Genomic DNA, 20,246 nt, shown 5'->3' with positions numbered 1-20,246 from the left:
AAACTCAAAGGGAATCTCTTACTTCCTAAGGATATATCATGCATCTACGAAATTAGAGTAGAGCATCAAAGACAACTTCATTTCCTAAATATCAATAAAAAATATACACGGAAAGCATAAAAACCACAGGAGACTCCAGAAAGATTCTGCTCTAGCGGTGACCACAGAAAACTCATGCCTGTGACTTTCAGGGTGGCTGTCTGCTGGAGCTTAACACGGGACGATGAGCAATGGAAAAATAGAAGCCTGTTTGTTCCCAGGGCTTCTGTAACTGTTTTCAGATTGGTGTTTGTGAAAAGTTAAAAAAAAAAAAAATGAATCCTTTTCCCAAAAATTGCTCTCTCATCAACTTGGGCTTGAAATGTAGCCATCATAGAGTATTTCATGAAAAATGTGATAGTCTATACAGTGGATAACTTACATGAGAAACATATGCTGTTTGAAACACTGGAGTTCTGTGCCAGGAACTCACTGATACATGAGCCCAGAGACATCAACTTGTTCCCAGTATGAGCTGTTGATGAGAAGGTAACGGAACAAAAATAAACCTCAAGCATAGGACAATAACATGGGAAAAGAGATCTTCAAAAGGGTCCTTAAGAGGCAACTGAAGAATCCAGTTGGGTGGAAGATAGCAGTGGGCAGTAGAAGGAGCTGGAGACATCACTGGTTTCTATCATATGCTTCTATCATATTTATAACATTGAACCAGTAATATTTTATTCTGGGTTTTTTTTTCCCCTAATGGGTCAATAAATAGAAAACGAGAGCTGTAAGTTATCCAGATCATTTTTCCTTGAAGATAGTTCTGAAATGGAAGGCTGCAATTATATATTCTCATCAAATTATCCACCCATTCATAAACATTGCTATAGAAAGAGATAGGAAATTAGAACAAATTAGTGAGAAAATTGTCAGAGTGTGACTAATTCTATAAAAAACAATTAAGCTGTGGTGAAGTGACATTGAAGAGATGGGTGTATATTTTATATTATGCAAATAAATTAACTCCTAGAGGTGACAACTGAATTGGATCTAAGGGATAGTAAGGCAGCCATAAGATGATCATTGGATGCATATTTTCAGAAAGGGGGGGCAGGTCGTGGAGCTGGAATGAGCTTGGTTAGACAGGAAATAGCAAAGATTGTGGAATGAGAAGTCAAAGTGTTCTTTGAAAATAGTCATGAAAAATGGGCAAACATCTCACAACAATGCATTTAAAACCCAACCAACCACCACAACCAACATTAACATTAACAAAATAGGTCCAAGATTGAAACTAATAAAGTGGACTCAAAATCATGAAGCAGGGAAGCCAAAAAGAAAGAAAATAAATAATTCCTTGGTGAGGAAGGATTAGAATCCACACAACTAAGCTTACCTATCATCTGGGAGGGTTCAAATTTTGATTAAAGAACCACCCTATCCTTTTTAATTTGCCTTTTAAGAAAGTCTCCAAAACATAGCATATTTCTTTCTTTCCAAGTATTATATTTAGTCAAAATGATTTTTTTAAGTCTGATTATATCAGGATAAGCTCATATGAGTATCTAAATCTTGGAAAAATAAATCAGAACAAGCTTTGGGTCTAAACCTGTACCTTACAGGAGAGTTTGCTTAAATTTTTCAGTTTATTTAGAGGTGTGCAAACTTGAGAGCTGAATTATTTTTTTTAATTATGTTCAATGAACCAACATATAGTATATCACTAGTTTTTGATGCAGAAGCCGAATTTTCCTTCTACAGATGAATGGATAAAGAAAATGTGGTTCATATATACAATGGAACTGAATTATTTTAACCATGCTTATATATCATCTTTTAGCACATAAGAATGTCAAGGCCAGTTGGGAAGCCAGAGAAGTATGCAATAAGATTAGAAGGATAAACTTCAAGAAAAACATCTCTAAATATGGTATGTATTCAGATGTACCTTTTTGACAACCAAGATGAGGCTTACCTACCAAGATGGCTACAGGATTTTAAATACCCAAAAAGGACCTTTTGGACGTTGAAGTAAATGGGCAAATTCTTTAATTTAATTTAATTTATTTATTTGACAGAGGGAGAAATCACAGGGGAGTAGGCAGAGGCAGGCAGAGAGAGAGTGGGAAGCAGGCTCCCTGCTGAGCAGAAAACCCTATACCAGGGCTTGACCCCAGGACCCTCAGATCAGGACCTGAGCCAAAGGCAGAGGCTTAACCCACTGAGCCACACAGGTGCCCCAAGATGGGCAAAGTCTTAACCAAGACTCTATGGAAATTACTGCCCATTTCTTCATTAGACAGTTTATTATATAATTTTCCTAGATTTGTAGTATTTTGGTGTGCTTATTGAAAGTCGAATGATTCTTTTGATAAATAAGTAAATTTCTTGATTTCCCAGAAATTTGCAAATGGCTAAAGACATCTATTTTATGTTCAGTGTTTCTTCTAAAAAACAAAATACAATTCTCCAGATAATTCTGAGCTGTACTTTACAATAACTTTTATCATCAAAAGCACTTTTAAAATTATGAAGCAATATGCCAATGGGATATGTCTTATGTGTTTAGGTTCTTATAAATGATTTGCAATCACTAATTCTGATCACTCTGAAATGCAGCTCTACTCTGACTCTTCATTACCTATAATTCTTTGTTATAAAGACTCCAGAACCTCATGCTTCATTTTCTGTAACTCCTTTGAGGTTTGTCCCTAAATTTTTATTGGTTCTATTCCGATCACAAGTATCACCTACATTTTTCTTGATTCCTCACTTAGAGGCTCTATCCTCATAAACTGAGCCAAGTTTCCCAAAATATTTGCCTCATTTCCTATTTCTAAAATGTCTATTAAAATCTGTGATTCTAATTTATGAGAAAGATTATAAGTTTTTTTGTGCATTTATTTTAACATTCTTACCAGTTAGTGGATTCAGGATTGTGACAGGCAGAATGACTTCTTAAAGCTGTCCATCCCTTCAACCTCTGAATATGTTATACTTAATAGCGAAATAAATACATAAATATCAGATGTAATTAAAATCAGTGATTTCTACATAGGGCGGTTACTCTACATTATCCAGGTTGTTCCAGTCTGGTCATCTGAGCAATTAACAGTAAGGTACTTTCTCTGACTGGAGACAGTACAAAGATAAGACAGAGAGGTTTGAAGCGTCAAAGGATTAAATGTCATTTTGCTGATCCTGAGACGTAGAGGCCTTATAAAAAGACTGGAAGGAGGCCTCTAGAAGCTAAATGCAGGCCCCAGCTGACAGCCAGCAAGGAGACTGGTACCCCAATCCTCAACTGAACGATGAACTAGTCTCGATAAAATGAGTAAACTCCTTGAGTTTCTTACGCCCTTGAAACTGGATTCTTTCTGAAACCAGAATGAGGTCGGAAGTGGACTCTCCATTAGAACTTCCAGGTAAAAGTGCTAGCCAGCCAACAACTTGATTTTGGCCTCTGGAGACTCAGAGCAGAGGCTCCGGTGAGCCCACTCAGAATTCTGACCTACAGAACTGAGATCATGAGTTGGTGCTGTTTAAAGCTCCATGTTTGTGATAATTTGTTACAGCAACAATAGCAAACTAATGCAAAGATACACTGCTTGTAAATACCCTTGCTTATTATAAAAAATAATAATAATTAACTGGGAAAGAAGGGTGTTAAAGCTATTAACTCTAATTGGAGGTTTTCTGTCATGACCTTCAAAGAATAACAGAAAAGAGAAGGATAAATGTTATAAGAATCTGAGTATTTTTTGGAAGTTGTTTATATTGAAAGGAAAATGTCAGCACCAATCCTCACTCCTATAATATCTTTCAAGCATATATACATCAAGGAAGTTATTAGTTTAACTCATTAAGAACAATCACGACATGATCATGTAAGCTAATCCCCCACCTAATCTTGGTTCAGTAGTTTACAACAAATGAATCATTGCCAATGCTATTCATAAATCCCATCAAAAAAAGAATGTGAAATACTTAGCTGAAGAAGACATTTTTATTATGTTTTTTAATAAAAGGGTAAGCAAATCTCTTCTTATTCCAATCTAAACTCTACTATTATAATGTATTGGTTTTCCTTTTAAAGACATTCAAAGATTTTGATAAAGTAAAAACCAAAATTATAGAATTTGATTGAAATTCAATCAGAATCTATTAAAATCTGAAAATTCCAGATATCAACTAAGTAAATGTTAAATTATTTTTAAACATTAAGGCAACATTTAAAAATAACAACAAAATATAAATTTTGTCACTAAATAAAAATTTTTTAAATGCTTTGTATTATATAAATATTGTTATATCTTTTATACAAAATTGTCCATTATTTTCACACTTCAAAAATATTTATTTCAATTAAATAATAACACCCTTGTGTACTTTAGTCAAATGGCTTTCTCTGCTCTTGTAATGTCTCTGAATCAAGGTATGTAATAAAAAAAGGTATTAATAAATACTTTATGATTCTTTAAGATACAAAAATTACAGAACAGGAATATTGTAACTTAAATTCTATAGACTCTTTAGATTTTTACAAGACATATTTGTATGGCATGTAGTCAAAGAGTGAATAAAGAATTTTATTGTACCAAAAAAAAAGAATTCTATAGTACAATAAATTGATATTATAAGTTCTAATTTATTTTTATTTTATGATATGATTATAGTTCTTGCTTAATTAAAAAGAAAAAAATCCTATGCATATTACCAAGAACTCTACCTTGTCTATAATTTTCTGGAACCATTATTTAATTTTTCATTCTTCATTTATTCTTTCATTTATTCAGCAAATATGTATTAATAATATCAATAATATCAATGATATATAATTATAATATAAATAATACATAATATAATTAATAATTATAATAAAATAATATTAATAAACATCTATAATCAACAGGTACTCTTACAAATTGTGTGGATGCAAGTTAAGGAGAAAAAAATGATCAAAATGAAATTAAAAAACAAAATAAAACCAAAATCGTCTTCATTATAGTCCTGTTATAATTGGCAGAGGAGTATCCACATATTACATGCAGCTCGAAAAAGATTGCACATGTTTATTTTTATACATTTGTCGTCAAGTGACTTAATTTAGTTTCTTTCAAATTACGACAATTTTTAATCTGCTAATCTTTAAAAAACATTGCAATCCTAGTCTCCATCCAAAACTGTTATTAAAAAAACAATAAACAAACAAGGAAACATATATGAAAAGTAACCCAGAGTATCACAGGAACAACTTGCAAACTTCTCAACCTTGAATGAGCAAATATTATCTTTTCCCGGTTTACAGCTGGAAAATGAGGGACAGGCCAATGTTAAGTAACTTGCCTGAGGTCACTCAGTGAGCCTCAGTTCAGTCTGGGCTCTAACTCAGAAGTTCCCGATTCCCTGCGGTTGGGCCACAAGTTCATAGCCACTGGCTCACAGCAGCTTCCGGAACAGAACACTTTTCCTGTAAGCCCTAGAGAGTCAAGCTGCCACATCAGCCCAAGTGACTACAGAAATCAGCCTACAAGGAAGGTCAGCAACTGCAAGTTCTTATTGCTTTAACCTTTCCGCCCACACTGAGGAAATTCACAGCAAAGTACATCTGGCCAAAAGAGGAGAAGCAGAGAAAGATAGCTCTGGAGGAAATATCGTGGCCTTATATCCGTGCATGAAAATTCAGAGTTCGTGAAGCCTGAGAAAATTAACTTTTTCCACAGCAGAAGTCGTGACATTAAATTTAACATTTTGGGTGGTTTTCTGACAACTATTTTTCCTCTCTCATTAATCCCCAATGAAAAAAAAAAGTACTAAGTCCAAGTTAAAATTAGAGCCAGGCCAGTGAAAGGCCATGAATTTGTAGAACTAAGAGTTCAGTGTGCTATAGATTTAAACAGTTAAGCCTGGGAGTTTCAAGAGAAATCAACTTGGATTCAGGTACAGCTAAATCAATTCCAAATCCTCTGGCATACAAAATGTAGGGTTTCCTGCCTTGACGGATTGCAGTGCACTTGGGTGGGCTCAGAGGATGTGAGAGAAAAACAAAATTAAATGCTTTTAAATTGACTCAAATAGCTGGATTGCTAACTTTCAACACACGAAAATAACAGCATTGTAAATGCACATTGCAAAAAAATAAATAATAAAACATACAAAAATCACACATATTAACGCATTAAAAAACCCCAACAACATAAAAGTCATATTCAGAGGGCTTGACCTGCAAGGACAACAGACTCACCAAAGAGGTCCCTTGGCTGCTGTGGAGACATTGAAAGAAAGGGAGCAAACTTTCTTTTCCCGTGAAAGATCAAGTTGCTTGGTTGGTACATGCTCCCTAACCGCAGCCTTACTGTGCAATTAGCTGTCCAACATAGAGATCCATTTAAGAGACATTTAACAGATATTTAAATATTTATATATTTAAATTGATTATGTATCTTCAATGTGCCCCATACCACTTGGGTACTGAGAAAGTAGCAATGCGCAAAAGAGGAAGAAAACAGCCCCGCCACACAAATTTGGCACACAAATTCCACACAGAAACAGTGATCAGATAAGATGATCCATAGATAGAGATATGATGATTATATCTCTGAAGACAGTCAGGTCAATGACATCTTCTGAATTCCTACGTCAGAGACTTAGGCTTGGTGATTTGGTGACAGGAAATGTCAAACAGGTTATCTTAAGTGATCTGTATGTGTGTTGTGACGCAGCTGCTCCACATCAGTTGTAGGTCTAGTTAGGTTAGCTATGGAAGGAAGTTACAGATGGAGATTTTCTGGGTGGAGGGGGTTAAAGACCCCTTCCCTGACTTACCACGGAATGTACGTAGTCATTCCATTGACGGGGCATATTTAGTATTTTAGATCATAAATTCTGGTTTCCTTTTGTCAATTATATTGGCAGAGAGGAAAGACATCCCTTAGCCAGCTGCATCACTTGTTGCCATGGCTTTCACAAAAATGGAAACACTGTTTTCTAGGAGAGTTAAAATAATAGGATTGAAAATCTTGAATTCATCATTCATTCATTCATATCCAATATACAGTCACCAAGTTCAGCTGCTTGCTTTTTGTGACCTCCTCATGTATAGTAATTTCAAAAAAAAAAAATGATCTCAAATAGCACCTGATCAATCTCTCTGATTTTTGGGCCCCTTTCACTACATGCCATTTTGTCTTACCAACTGTTCTTAAATACTAATCTTATCACTGACTTTCTCCACTTAGAAAGTTCCAATAGTGATTATCTAATGTGTTGGGTTTAAATTCTACTCATTGGCAGCAACCTACTAAGCCTGCCTTGTCCCTCACACATATGCAGTCACTGCTTCAGCCTAACCTGGCTCATTCTTCACACCAAACTGGACCGTGGGCTACTCTATTCTGCTTGCTTCTCACCCTCTCCCTTCCTCCCTCACTTGCCTCCTACCTTGTTTCTTCCCTTACTTCTCCTTTCCTTCTCTCTTCTTTCCTTCCTTCTTTGCCTCCTTCATTTCTTGTCTTTTTCAAACACCTTATGTGCCAAGTCACTTTAGTAGGCTTAACATCACCCAAACTGATAAAAATAGAGGAAAAAGAAAAATTAATGCTAACGGTCTTGATATTTGTTGCTAGGAAAAGATCAAAAAATTGATACTACACTTAGTTCCCGAGAATAGGAAAAACAGGTATTTATATAAGTAGATCACAATAGCATTATTTGGTACAAATTATGTAGAGGGCATTTGGTAATGACTACAGAAAGTGAAAATGCACTTGGCCTGTAGAAAAACAATGCCATTTTCGAGTTAATGTGTGTCCAAGAGACGTATATGTGTGTGTAATGGATATAATGGCTATTCACTGTAGGAGTTTTGTTGTATTGTGTGTTTTTTTCATAGCAAAAATTTAGCAAATATTCATCCAAAGAAGCTGTTTAATAAATTTTGCACATAGAATCATACTTAAGTACCCAAATATGATGTATCTATTTATTGAATTAAATAAGATTATATCTTAGACAAGATTAAGTAAGATTTATCAATAAGAAAAAAGGAACAAAAATATATGTATTTAAGTGGGAGGATATTCAAATATATCGATTGCAGGATGAAAAAAGGCAAGCAAGTTGCTAAAAATTTTATATATGCTATAGTATGTGTAAAAACTGGAGAAATTAAGAAAGCTACCTATATATCCATAGATATATTCCAGATGAGTAGGTGAGGAATTGGAAACACTGCCATTAAACACGGGAATCGGGGCAAGATAGGAGGAAAACTTTCCAGTAAATGCCCTTTTGAAATCATAAAATTTGAAAATGTATTTCTGAAAAGAGAAGTTCCTACTAAACATTGCAGCTAAACTACGTTCTCTTTGTCACCACATGCTTCCGTTAGTGTGTTCTTTATCCCTTGGTGACCAAAGAGTAGTTCCGAAACTCCTGGGAGTTGGTTCAAATTTTGAGTTACATGGTCTGGTGTCTGGGAAGGTTGTCAACCTTATTTCAATGATTTTTAGCATGGATCTAGCTCTGACAGAATGTGGCATGCAATATGATGGCAGACTTTCCACGTTTCGTGGACCATTGCATATCCAGGAATCTACCACGTCAGTGAATATTTCTTAATGTCGGTATTTTTATATTTGAGAATTCCCGAATCTTGGAGACAAATCAGTACCTCTGAAAATTTCAAAAAAACTTTAATGATTGTAGTTTCCAAAGGAAAGCAAAAATAAGCATGAAAAAAATGGTGACACAACATTCATTTTGGAATCCATTATGGTTGTAAAAGTCAACATATATATTTTCGTGACTTACAAATTTCATAGATAATTAAACATTATACCAGATATGAAGATAAAAACTTGTCATCAGAATAGTTTTCCTTTTTTTTTTAAAAGATTTTTATTTAATTAGATGACAGAGAGACACAGTGAGAGAAGGAACACAAGCAGGGGAAGTGAGAGAGGGAGAAGCAGGCTTCCCGCAGAGCAGGACAGAAGCAGGAAGCAGAGCTTCCCTGAGGGAAAAGCAGACACTTCATGACTAAGCCACGTAGGCACCCCTAGTTTTCTTTTTTTAAATACCCTTTAAACAAAAACAAATACTTTATTGGGTGAAAATTTTGTGTATATTATTACTTATATTTCATATATTTTAAACATATGCTTTTTTATTTTTATTTTATTTATTTATTTGACAGAGAGAGAGGTCACAAGTAGGCAGAGAGGCAGGCAGAGAGAGAGGGAGAAACAGGCTCCCCACTGATCATATGCTTTTTATTTAAGAGATTTTTAAAAAATATTCCATTTGGATTGAAGGATTTAACCTAAATTTTCAATCCTTCCAACAAATTCCTCAGCAGATATTCTTTGCTTGGCATTATATAAACACTGGGATTATTTACTGAATGGGAACCAAACCACAAAGTTCTACAGCCAACTTCGAGAAAAAAAAAATTAACTCACAGAAGCTTCAATACAATATGTTTTTTCATGTGATTTCTTTTGAGTCACTTATACTTTTGTTCACATGTTTCATTGCAGTAACTTTGAATGCAAATGTTTATGCATGCAACAAAACAGGAAACACCATTTTACTTTTAAATGGGGGCACTAGACTCGTTTAATATGGGAGCAAATATGTAGGGGTCATTTGATTTTTGTTTCATCAAAGTTAAACTAAAACATATTAAGCAATATCTTGATTTTAATAAAATAAATGTCTTGGTAATATTCTGCCATAAGTTATTTAAACTTTAAAAATTAATCTTTCTGATAATATGATTTTAACATTAATTGCTTTTCTCTTTGACTGCTAGCTCTTGTTTAGAATAATTTTAAAGATGTGTAAGAGAATGCTTTTTACCCTGTATTTATTGTGACTAGCTTTTTAAGCCATGTTGAGATATTTTTAAATGTGTTTATCTGAGTGTAGTTGACACACAATGTCACATTAATTTCTGATATATGACACAGTAATTCAACTTCTCTATATCACAAGTGTACCTACCAACTGTCACCAGGCAACACTATTACAATATCATTGATTGTATTCCTTATGTTGTGCCTTTTATTCCCCTGACTTATTTATTCCATAACTGGAAGCCTGTATCTCCCACTCTTCTTCACTCATTCCCCACCCCTTCCCTTAACCATCAATTTGTTCTGTGTAGAGAAATGTAGCTTATCCTAAAGCTAATGCTTTCTTCTCACTTTTTAATCCTACTCTTGTTGATTCTTAAAGGATAGTCTCAGAATTACTAAAAATGGATACACTCAAAAACATTATTTACTTTAAACACATACAATAAAATCTTATTTTTATTATTTAATTATTACTGTTATTATTTTTAGAGAGGGAGGTGTGGGAGAAGCAGAGGGAGAGAGGGAGGGAGAATCAAGCAGGCTCCATACCCAGCATAGATCTCACAACCCTGAGATCATGATCTGAGCCAAAATCAAGAGCCACCAGGCACTGCAGAAATTCTTCTTTTTAAAATGTAAAAATGGGTTGTATTTCAGGGGGTATTGTGACATTTGGGACTTGTGTGCATGAGGTGGAGGATACAATTATAAGATGAGCTGTGCTCATGTACACGACTAAATTCCAGGCACCAACTGAAGTCGTGTTTTTCGGCACTGGGATTACTCCCCGTAGTACTGGAATTGTCCTTCATGAACCTGTTTCTTAAACTTCTTGAAAAAATGTTAAGGAGTGGTAACTCTTACAGATTTAATTCTTATGGATGTATTTAAATATAACCCATGACTTTAAACAGTTCTTTTGAAGTTGGCCCCTTAACCTTGATGGCAGCAGTCTCAGCAGCTTTACCTCTCACTGCTATGCTCCCATCTAGCTTTTGGAATCAGCTCTGGCTTCATAGTCAGTTTCACTTCCCTTTAAAGCTTCTCTTCTCTCAGACTCCAATTTGACAGTCTGAATCTGCCATTGGAGACACCCAGCTTCTGCCATGTACCTTACAATTCTGCTTCATAGTCATGGCTCCTGGAGCTCCAAAGCCTAGTTCACAAATCCTGAACCTCCTCTGCTCACATGGTAAATTGACAGATTTCATTACCACTATATCCAACTCTTTAGGATGGCCTGGTGTCCAGTGGAAATGATTAATGGAGGACTGAAACAGCTATAGCTCAGAGGTTGCTGGCTGATTGGCTAAGAACATCAGGAATATGATACAAGAGAGTGGTGAGGCATTCCCCAGAGAGTTGTTAGTAACTGAGATTTCCACCAGAGCCATCTGTACAACATCTGTAGGAAATAATTGTCCAATGCCAATAGGTAGTGCTTCTTTGCTCCCATTAGTACACTGAAAATGAACCATTCAAGAAATTCACAAGGTTTTGGAAACATATGCATCCAAAAAAGAATGATATTGAGTTAGAAGTTGTACTTGGTTATCAGGAGTTCTACACATCCTATTGCTATCCATTACTGGAACAAAAAAGCTAAAATGACTGGAATTTATAAAGAGAATTGTCAGTTTGAATATTGACTAGTGAAGCATCCAGACTGGTACATTTATTCTCTTCACATTTCAAGTGTCTATGTTTTATTTTATTTTAAAGATTTTATTTATTTGATAGACACAGATCAAAAATAGGCAGAGCAGCAGGCAAAGAGAGAGGAGGAAGCAGGCTCCCCACTGAACAGAGAGCCCAATGCAGGGCTCGATCCCAGGACCCTGAGATCATGACCTGAGCCGAAGGCAGAGGCTTTAACCCACTGAGCCACCCAGATGCCCCAAGTGTCTTTGTTTAAACAGTGCTCTCTATGAGAAATAAATATTTATTTTTTAGCTTTATTAAGATATAATTTACATATAACATTGTGTAAGCTTCGAGGTATACATTATACTGATTTAAAGCACTTGCATATTGCAAAATTATTACCACTCTAGTTTTTTTAAATATTTTATTTATTTATTTGACAGACAGAGATCACAAGTAGGCAGAGAGGCAGGCAGAGAGAGAAGGGGAAGCAGACTCCCTGCTGAGCAGAGAGCCCGATGTGGGACTCGATCACAGGACCCTGAGATCATGACCTGAGCCAAAGGCAGAGGGTTAACACACTGAGCCACCCAGGCACCCCACCACTCTAGTTTTAACTAACACCTCTATCATGTCACATAATTACTGTTTCATACTTTTAGTCAAAATATTTAAGATGAGCTCTCTTAGTAACTTTCAAGTATCTGATGCAATATTATTAACTATAACCACCATGCTCTACACTAGATCTCCAGACCTTATTTGTCTTATAACTGAAAGTTTGTACCCTTTAACTAACGTCTCCCCAGCCCCTGATAAGCACCATTCTACTGTCTGAGTTTGTTTTCTTTTTTTTTTTTACATTCCACACATAAGTGGTATCATACAGTATGTGTCTTTATCTGACTATTTCACTTAGCATCATGCCCTCAAGGTCCAGCCATGTTGTCACAAATGGCACAATTTTTTTTTCTTTCTCATCGCTGAATAACGCTCACGTGTGTGTGTGTATGCACACACATATCTTCATCCATTGACATATACCTAGATGGCTTTCATTTCTTGGCTATTATAAATAATGCTGCAATAAATATGGGAATGCAGATATCTCATTTTAATTATCTTTGAGTATAAACCCAGACCTGGGGTTGTTGGATGGTATGACAGTTGCATTTTTACTGTTTGATAAACTTTCATACTGTTTTCTATGGTGATTATACAATTTACATTCCCACAAATGGGGAAAAATAATTACCTCCCCCCCCCCCCCCATATTCTCACCAGCATATATTTCTTGTCTTTGGTGATGGAAATTCTAACAGGTGTGAGCTGATACCTCAGTGTGGTTTCAATTTGCATTTCTCTAATGAATAGAGATGTTGAGCATCTTTCTGTGTATCTGTTGACCATTTATGTGTCCTTTATTTAAGTTTCAATTCCTCTGCCTATTTTACTAGAATTATTTTTGTATTGTTTTTGCTTTTGAGTTTTATGAGTTTATATATATTTTATGTTAACCCCTTATTAGATATATGATGTGCACATATTTTCCCATACCATAGGTTGCCTTTTCATTTTGTTGATTATTCACTTTTCTGTGTAAAACCTTTTTAGTTTGATGTATTCCTACTTATTAATTTTTCCTTTTATTGTTTGGCCTTTTAGTGTCATATCCAAAAAAAGCCTTGCCAAGACCAATTTCAAGAGGCTTTTCTTTTCTTTTTTCTTTTTTTTTTGTAGTTTTACAAATATGTATGTTTTATAGATTCAGTTCTTATGAGCTTTCTTCCTGTTTAATAAGAAACAACCTGTGTTGGCAACTCAGCAGCTCTATCATCCTGCCTCTTTTCCAAGAGGTGCAAAAGCCCAAAGATCTATTTGCAGTGTGAGCAATTCTAACCTCCCCTAGTCCAAGGTAGTGGCCAATAGTATGCATTTTTTACAGATTTAGTTCTTATGAACTTAAAACCTTCAGTTTATGTGTTCAATCCATTTCAAGTTAATTTTTGTGAGCGGTACGAGATGGGGAAAAATTCCGCTTTTCTGCCTGAGGTTATCCAGTTTTCTCAACACCTTTATGGAAGAGATTTTGTTTCCTAGTGAGTAGTCTTGGCTTCCTTGTCAAATATTAGTTAATTTACAAGTGAGGGTTTATTTCTGGGCTCACAATTCTGTTCCATTGGTCTATGTTTCTATTTTTATGCCAGTACCATTCTGTTCTCTATAGTATACTTTGAAATCAAGAAGTGCGATACCAGCGGCCTAAGTCTTTCACAGGACTGCTTTGGCTAATTGGGGTCTTTTTTGGTTCCTTACAATTTTTTTATTTTTCTATTTCTGTTAAATAAAGCCTTTGGAATTTTGAAAGGAATTGCATTGAATCTACAGATGCCTTTGGGTAATATGGACATTTTAACAATATTCATTCTCCTAATTCATGAACACGGGATATCTTCCCATTTCTTTGTGTCTTCTTCAATTTCTCTCCTCAAAATCATGTAGTTTTCACCATACAGTTCTTTCACCTTCTTGGCTGAATTTATTCCAAAGCATTTAATAGTTTTTGGTGCTATAGTGAGTAGGATAATTTTCTTTCCCTTCTCTCACTTTATTTTTTTAGATACTTCATTGTTAGTATCTAGAAATACAACTCATTTCTGTATGTTGATTTTGTATCCTGAAACTCTACCGAATTCATTAGTGTGTTCTGGCAGATTTTTGATAGGGTTTTTAAGATTTTTCTCTATATAAGGCTTAATAGTGCCATCTTATTGCTTTCTGTCTATTTTATACTTCTCTTTTTCCTCTCTTCTTCTCTTGTGGCCTTCTTTTGTGAGTTGATGATTTTTTGTAGTGGCATGCTTTGTTTCTTTTTTCTCTTTTGTGAATCCTTTGTAGGCTTTTGTTTTGTGGTAAGTATGAGGCATATATAAAACATCTTATAGACACAATAGTCTATTGCACTATGATAACAACTTAGCTTCAATCACATATAAAAAGTATCCTTTTACTCCCATCCTCATTTTATGCTTTTGATGTTACCATTTAACCCTTTTTATATTGTGTATTTATTAACAAATTATTGTAGTCATAGTTATTTGTAATACTCCCATCCTTTAACCATTGTGCTAGAGTTAAGTGGTTAATACTCCACAATATCACAGTATTAGAATATTCTGATGACTATATACTTACCTTTACCATCTTGTATATTTTCATGTTACTAACTAGCATCTCTTTATTTCAGCTCAAAGGACTCCTTTCATCATTTCTTTCTTTTTTTTTAAGATTTTTATTTTTGTTTATTTATTTATTTCAAGATTTTATTTATTTATTTATTTGACAGACAGAGATCACAAGTAGGCAGAGAGCCAGGAAGAGAGAGAGAGGGAAGCAGGCTCCCTGCCGAGCAGAGAGGCCAATGTGGGGCTCGATCCCAGGACCCTAAGATCATGACCGGAGGCATGAGGCAGAGGCTTTAACCCACTGAGCCACCGAGGTGCCCCTCATCATTTCTTATAAGACAAAACAGTGCTGATAAACGCACTCAGGTTTTATCTTATGTGAGAAGCCTGTATCTGATGGTCATTCTGAAGGACAGCTTTGCCAGGTAAACTATTCTTAGTTATTCTTGGTTGGCATTTTTTTTTCCTTCAGCTCAGTTAATATATCATCCCACTCTCTCCTGACCTGTAAGGTTTCTATTGAGAAATTATCTAGTTCATGGTATTCCATAGATCTTAGCTAAACTCTCTGGACTATGAATTCTCCCCACCAATCTTTCTTCCTTTTCCGTAAGAAACAACCTCTGTTGGTAGCTCACCAGCTCTCTCATCCTGCTTCTTTTTCAAGAGGTGCAAAAGTCCAAAGATCTCTTTGCAGTGTGAGCAATTACAGCCTCCCTTCGTCCCACTGATAGCCATTTTCTGATACATTTCCTTAAAGTCTTTACAGGATTCTAAACAGTGTATTATACTCTATCCATTTGAAAATTAAAGAGTCATACCTATATATTTTTTAAAGATTTTATCTATTTATTTGACAGAGAGAGATCACAAGTAGGCAGAGAGGCAGACAGAGAGAGGGAAGCAGGCTCCCTGCTGAGCAGAGAGCCCGATGTGGGGCTCGATCCCAGGACCCTGGGACCATGACCTGAGCCGAAGGCAGAGGCTTTAACCCACTGAGCCACCCAGGCACCCCTATATTTGTTTTGATAAAAGGTACTCCCTACTTTGGGGACAGTGTTGGGCCGCTATGGGACCACGCCTTTAAAAGGATTGGGAATCCATTTTTCAAGTTGAAAAGGTCTACTACACCAAAAATATTTCTGGGTCCTTGTTTTAGTTCAGGCTGCTACACCAAAGTACCATAGACGGAATGGCTTATAAACAACAGAAATTTATTCCTCACAGTTTTGAGTCTGAAAAGTCCAAGACTAAAGTGCCAGCAGACTCAAGGTGTGGTGAGGACCTGCTCCCTGGTTCATAGATAGTCATATTCTCACCATGTCCTCACATGGCAGAAGGGGTGAGGTAACTCTCTGTAGGGTCTCTTTTATAAAGATATCAATCCCATTGATGAGAGCTCTGCTTTCATTATCTAACCACTTCTCTAAGATCCCACTTCCAAATACCATCACATTGGGGATTAGATCTTGACATATGAATTTTGAAGAGACACAAGTGTTCAATCTATGGCAGACCTTAAGAAGATTCTCAGAGCCTGTTAGAATGTTCTTTGGCTCCAAACCTCCCTTTATTTACTTTTAAGTATTTTATTTACATATTTGAGAAAGAAAGAGAATAAAAGAGAGAGGGAGTAGAGAGAGAGAGAGGGCACAAGCTGGAGGAGAGGCAGAGGGAGAAGCAGACTCCCCACTGAGTAGGGAGCTCAACATGGGGCTTGATCCCAGGGCCCTGGAATCATGACTTGAGCTGAAAGCTCACCTGAGTCACCCAGGTGACCCACAAATCTTTTATTTTGAGAATATTTTGTCCACTTTTGAAACTAGGGATAGGAGAAATTTTGTTTTCATTCCAATTTGTTTTGTTCCTTATTTATTACCTCTAATTTCTGATCACTAAATAGTTATTTTAGCTCCTCTCTCCCTCTTTGTATATTATTAAAAGAAACAAAAGAAGCCTAATAATGCTTTCAATATTTTACCTGGGAATGATTTGTCAAGGTTCACAAGATAATTTTGTTAGTTGTTTTGGTATCATATTCTCCTATAGTAGGAGAATATGAATTTTTTTTCCCGCCTTGTTAGCTTCCACTAATAATTTTTTTCTGCCATCTTTCAGACCTCAGCCAACAACAAGCCAATCTAGTGGCAAAACTGCTTGGATATCAGCTATCTACAGATAAATAAATGAGCCTGTCCAAGAACATCAGAGAGACTACGTAGCTGTGTCCAGCCCAAATTACAGATAGACAAATTTCTAAGCTAAGAAACTGGGTATTTTAAGCATTAAGTTTTATGATGGTTTATTACATACCAATAGATAATAAAAGTCATTATCCTAAGTAAACTATTCTTACTGCTTCTCATTCCAATCTTTTTAGCATTTATTGATTCATTATTAATTTTATTTATACTTCCTTTTCTGTGGCATGGTATTGTCTCAAATTATGCAGACTTATATTTTTGAAAGCTGGTTATATCAGTTGTTGGCTATGGATACTATGTTATTAAGTTTCTGGATTTTATGATATCCTTAACTATAAAATAAGGATAATGTATGTTACATAGTTTCTGTGATGATTAATAAATGAAGTAAGATAGGCAAAATACTTAAAATATGGTAAGTGCTTTGTATTAGTCTCCTCTATCTGTTCAGTGTTACTTGTTAATTTTTTTATATTCGGTAGTTTGTTTTAATTCCAGTAGAGTTAACATATTATCATTGCAGTTTCATTTATCTTTATACTCAGCAGCTTTTTAAAATTTTAATTTTAATTCTACTATAGTTAACATACAATGTTATATTATCTTTGCAGCTTTAAATTAATATATTACAGCTCACTGGGAAAAGTGGCTGCAAATTTTTTTAACCTCTCTATGCACACCCCTTAACAATATGAGTTTTCTTCTCCTCCCATCTAAAGATAGGGTTGTTTCTTCATTCTCCAGAACTTGGTCAGAACTTTTGACTAATACTATGTGGCAGATGTAATGTTGTAGGATTTCAGTGACAAGCATCAAGGAACCTTGTAATTAACATTCTCACAGTTTTGGAGACCAGTCACCAGTCCAAGCTAGTCTTGAAAGAGAACTGGAGTGGTTTTGATGACAGCTTGAGGCAATTTCCAGAGATGTAAGGGAGGCTATCCTAGACCAACCAGCCCCCAACCAGCATACCCCTTAACCACAAATTCATGAGTGATCCCAGTTGACACCATATGATACAGAGATGAGATGTCTCAGCTGAGCCTAGCCCGAATTGCAGACCTATAGAATCATCAACACACACTTTTTTTAACTACTAATTTAAAAATATTTTTTATACACCAAAAACTAACTGAAATATATTTATAATACAGTTATTAAAATACATGGAAATTTTAAAATTTGACAAACATGGTATCTTGTTTTCAAAAACAAGTTTAAAAAGGGAATCACACACATTTAACTCTTTGAAAAGAGTTAGTATAAAGATGCAAAATGACTATGATTGGAAAAGTACTTTTTAATCCAAAAGTATTTTCAACTATCTATCAACATATATTGTTTCAAACATTTTTTTAAAAATATGCATGTCTCGGGCACCTGGGTGGCTCAGTGGGTTGGGGCCTCTGTCTTTGACTCTGGTCATGATCTCAGGGTCCTGGGATCGAGCCCTACATCGGGCTCTCTGCTCAGCCGGGAGCCTGTTTCCCTTCCTCCCTCTCTCTGCCTGCCTCTCTGCCTACTTGTGATCTCTGTCAAATAAATGGTATCTTAAAAAAATAAAAAAATAAATAAATAAATAAAAATATGCATGTCTCACATAATCGTCCCATGCCTATTTATGGAATTGCTTGTTGGTACTATAATGTTCAATAAGGAAAATAAGTACTAACAAAAAGCTCTGGAAACTAGAAGTAGACACAGACAAACACTGTCAATAATAATGTTATTGGACAAATTCTCAAATACAGCACTCTGTGTGGAAGTAGGAGAGGTACCTAAACTAGTATTATAGGAAGAATAGAAAAATTCCTCAGGAGGGTAGTAGTAGTAATAATAATAAATAATAATAATAGCTTGAAATATAAAGAGCTCCTTATTAGGGGGGAAAAGGTCACACAGTGAGTGGAGGTATATTACGCATACACACTCCAATGGAGCATATCTGGTCTATCATATTAAGTAGGTGGAGTAATCATACTGCAAGATTCAGTGGGGTAAGTTAATACTATCTCTTCCCCTCTCCAAATCAGAACCCATGAAATAATGCATATCGGATCATGTCATTCAAAATTAAAGTTTATTGATGGGAGTTGGATTGGGATGTGAATTCAATACCTGAAAAAATGTTTAAGCTTTCCACTATAGAATATATCTCTGTTCCAGTCACAGGCAAAACTAAGCCACAGTGGGTCTCAGCCACAGAGAAAGAATTCTCCTCATCAAGATTAATGCAAGGCAAGAAAGCAAATGTGGATTTATCTGGAGATAGACTGGTTCTGATAAAAAGAGGAGGGGGGGAGTTTGGTTTCGCTAAGTTCAGTTTTCTTTGCCCAGACAGAGGGGTCATGTTTGTGTTTTTGTTTTTTTCTTTTTTTGCTTCAGTTTTGGTTTTGTTTTTGTTTTCCCCGTGGAGAGAAGTGAGTGACAATTTGAGAAGCTGGAATTATTCCTGAAGCTGAAGTTCCTTCGTCTGTAAACATGAGGCTCGGGAAATGAATCTACCCCATCGAAAATATGGATTATGTGTGGCTGTCCCAATTATAATCAGGCTAAAGAGGATGAATTCACAAAATAAAAAAGGAGATGTTAACACTAAAGATAAATTTTAGCTTATTGGAGGTATTCACTTGAAGGTAACTACCCCAAGTGTAAACTGTAGTGTATGTCTGTATCTAATAGCCTGAAGATGCCCTGTCCTTGGTTCTAATCTGTCTGACTTAGTAAGGGAGATGCAATCCCCTGAGTACCAGGCCTGACAAACGAGCCCACTCCAAAACCATGGTATCAGTCCGTTCTAGCAAATCACAAGCCCTGAGATGTAAATCTAAGTGTCACTGCCCCATGGGAAAGAACGTGTTAAGTGGCCCAAATACCACATGTCTTCTAAGACATCCTTCATAAGAAATCACTTAAAAGCAAACATTCAAATTGGGGACTGCAAATATATTGTATATGGGAAAATGTAATTATTCCTTATAAATTCATACAAAATCATTACTAAGATTTTTAACTTAGACTGATCCAGCACAGCTACAGACATTTTATTTATTTTTAATATTTTAAATCATAAAACAATGGAATTATTAATGCTGTAATATTAAAACATGTATTTCTAGAACGTATTTTTCAAGAAAATAAAGAAAATATTACATCTTTGTATATATGTATACCCATATACACAATACAAACAGCTATAATCTCATATATAATGTTTAATAAAAATTTTTATATTGAATTTTTAAGAAACTCAAAACTAAATTCATTTATGTTATTTAAATGTTGTTCTAATTTTTAAAATACACATATATATATATTTAGCAATGTATGTGTATATGCATATGTGATATCTAAGTTATGTTTTAAAA

Source organism: Meles meles, chromosome 4, assembly GCF_922984935.1.
Source record: "Meles meles chromosome 4, mMelMel3.1 paternal haplotype, whole genome shotgun sequence".
In the NCBI taxonomy this organism is placed as follows: Eukaryota; Metazoa; Chordata; class Mammalia; order Carnivora; family Mustelidae; genus Meles; species Meles meles.
Note: the sequence above shows the minus strand (reverse complement) of the source record.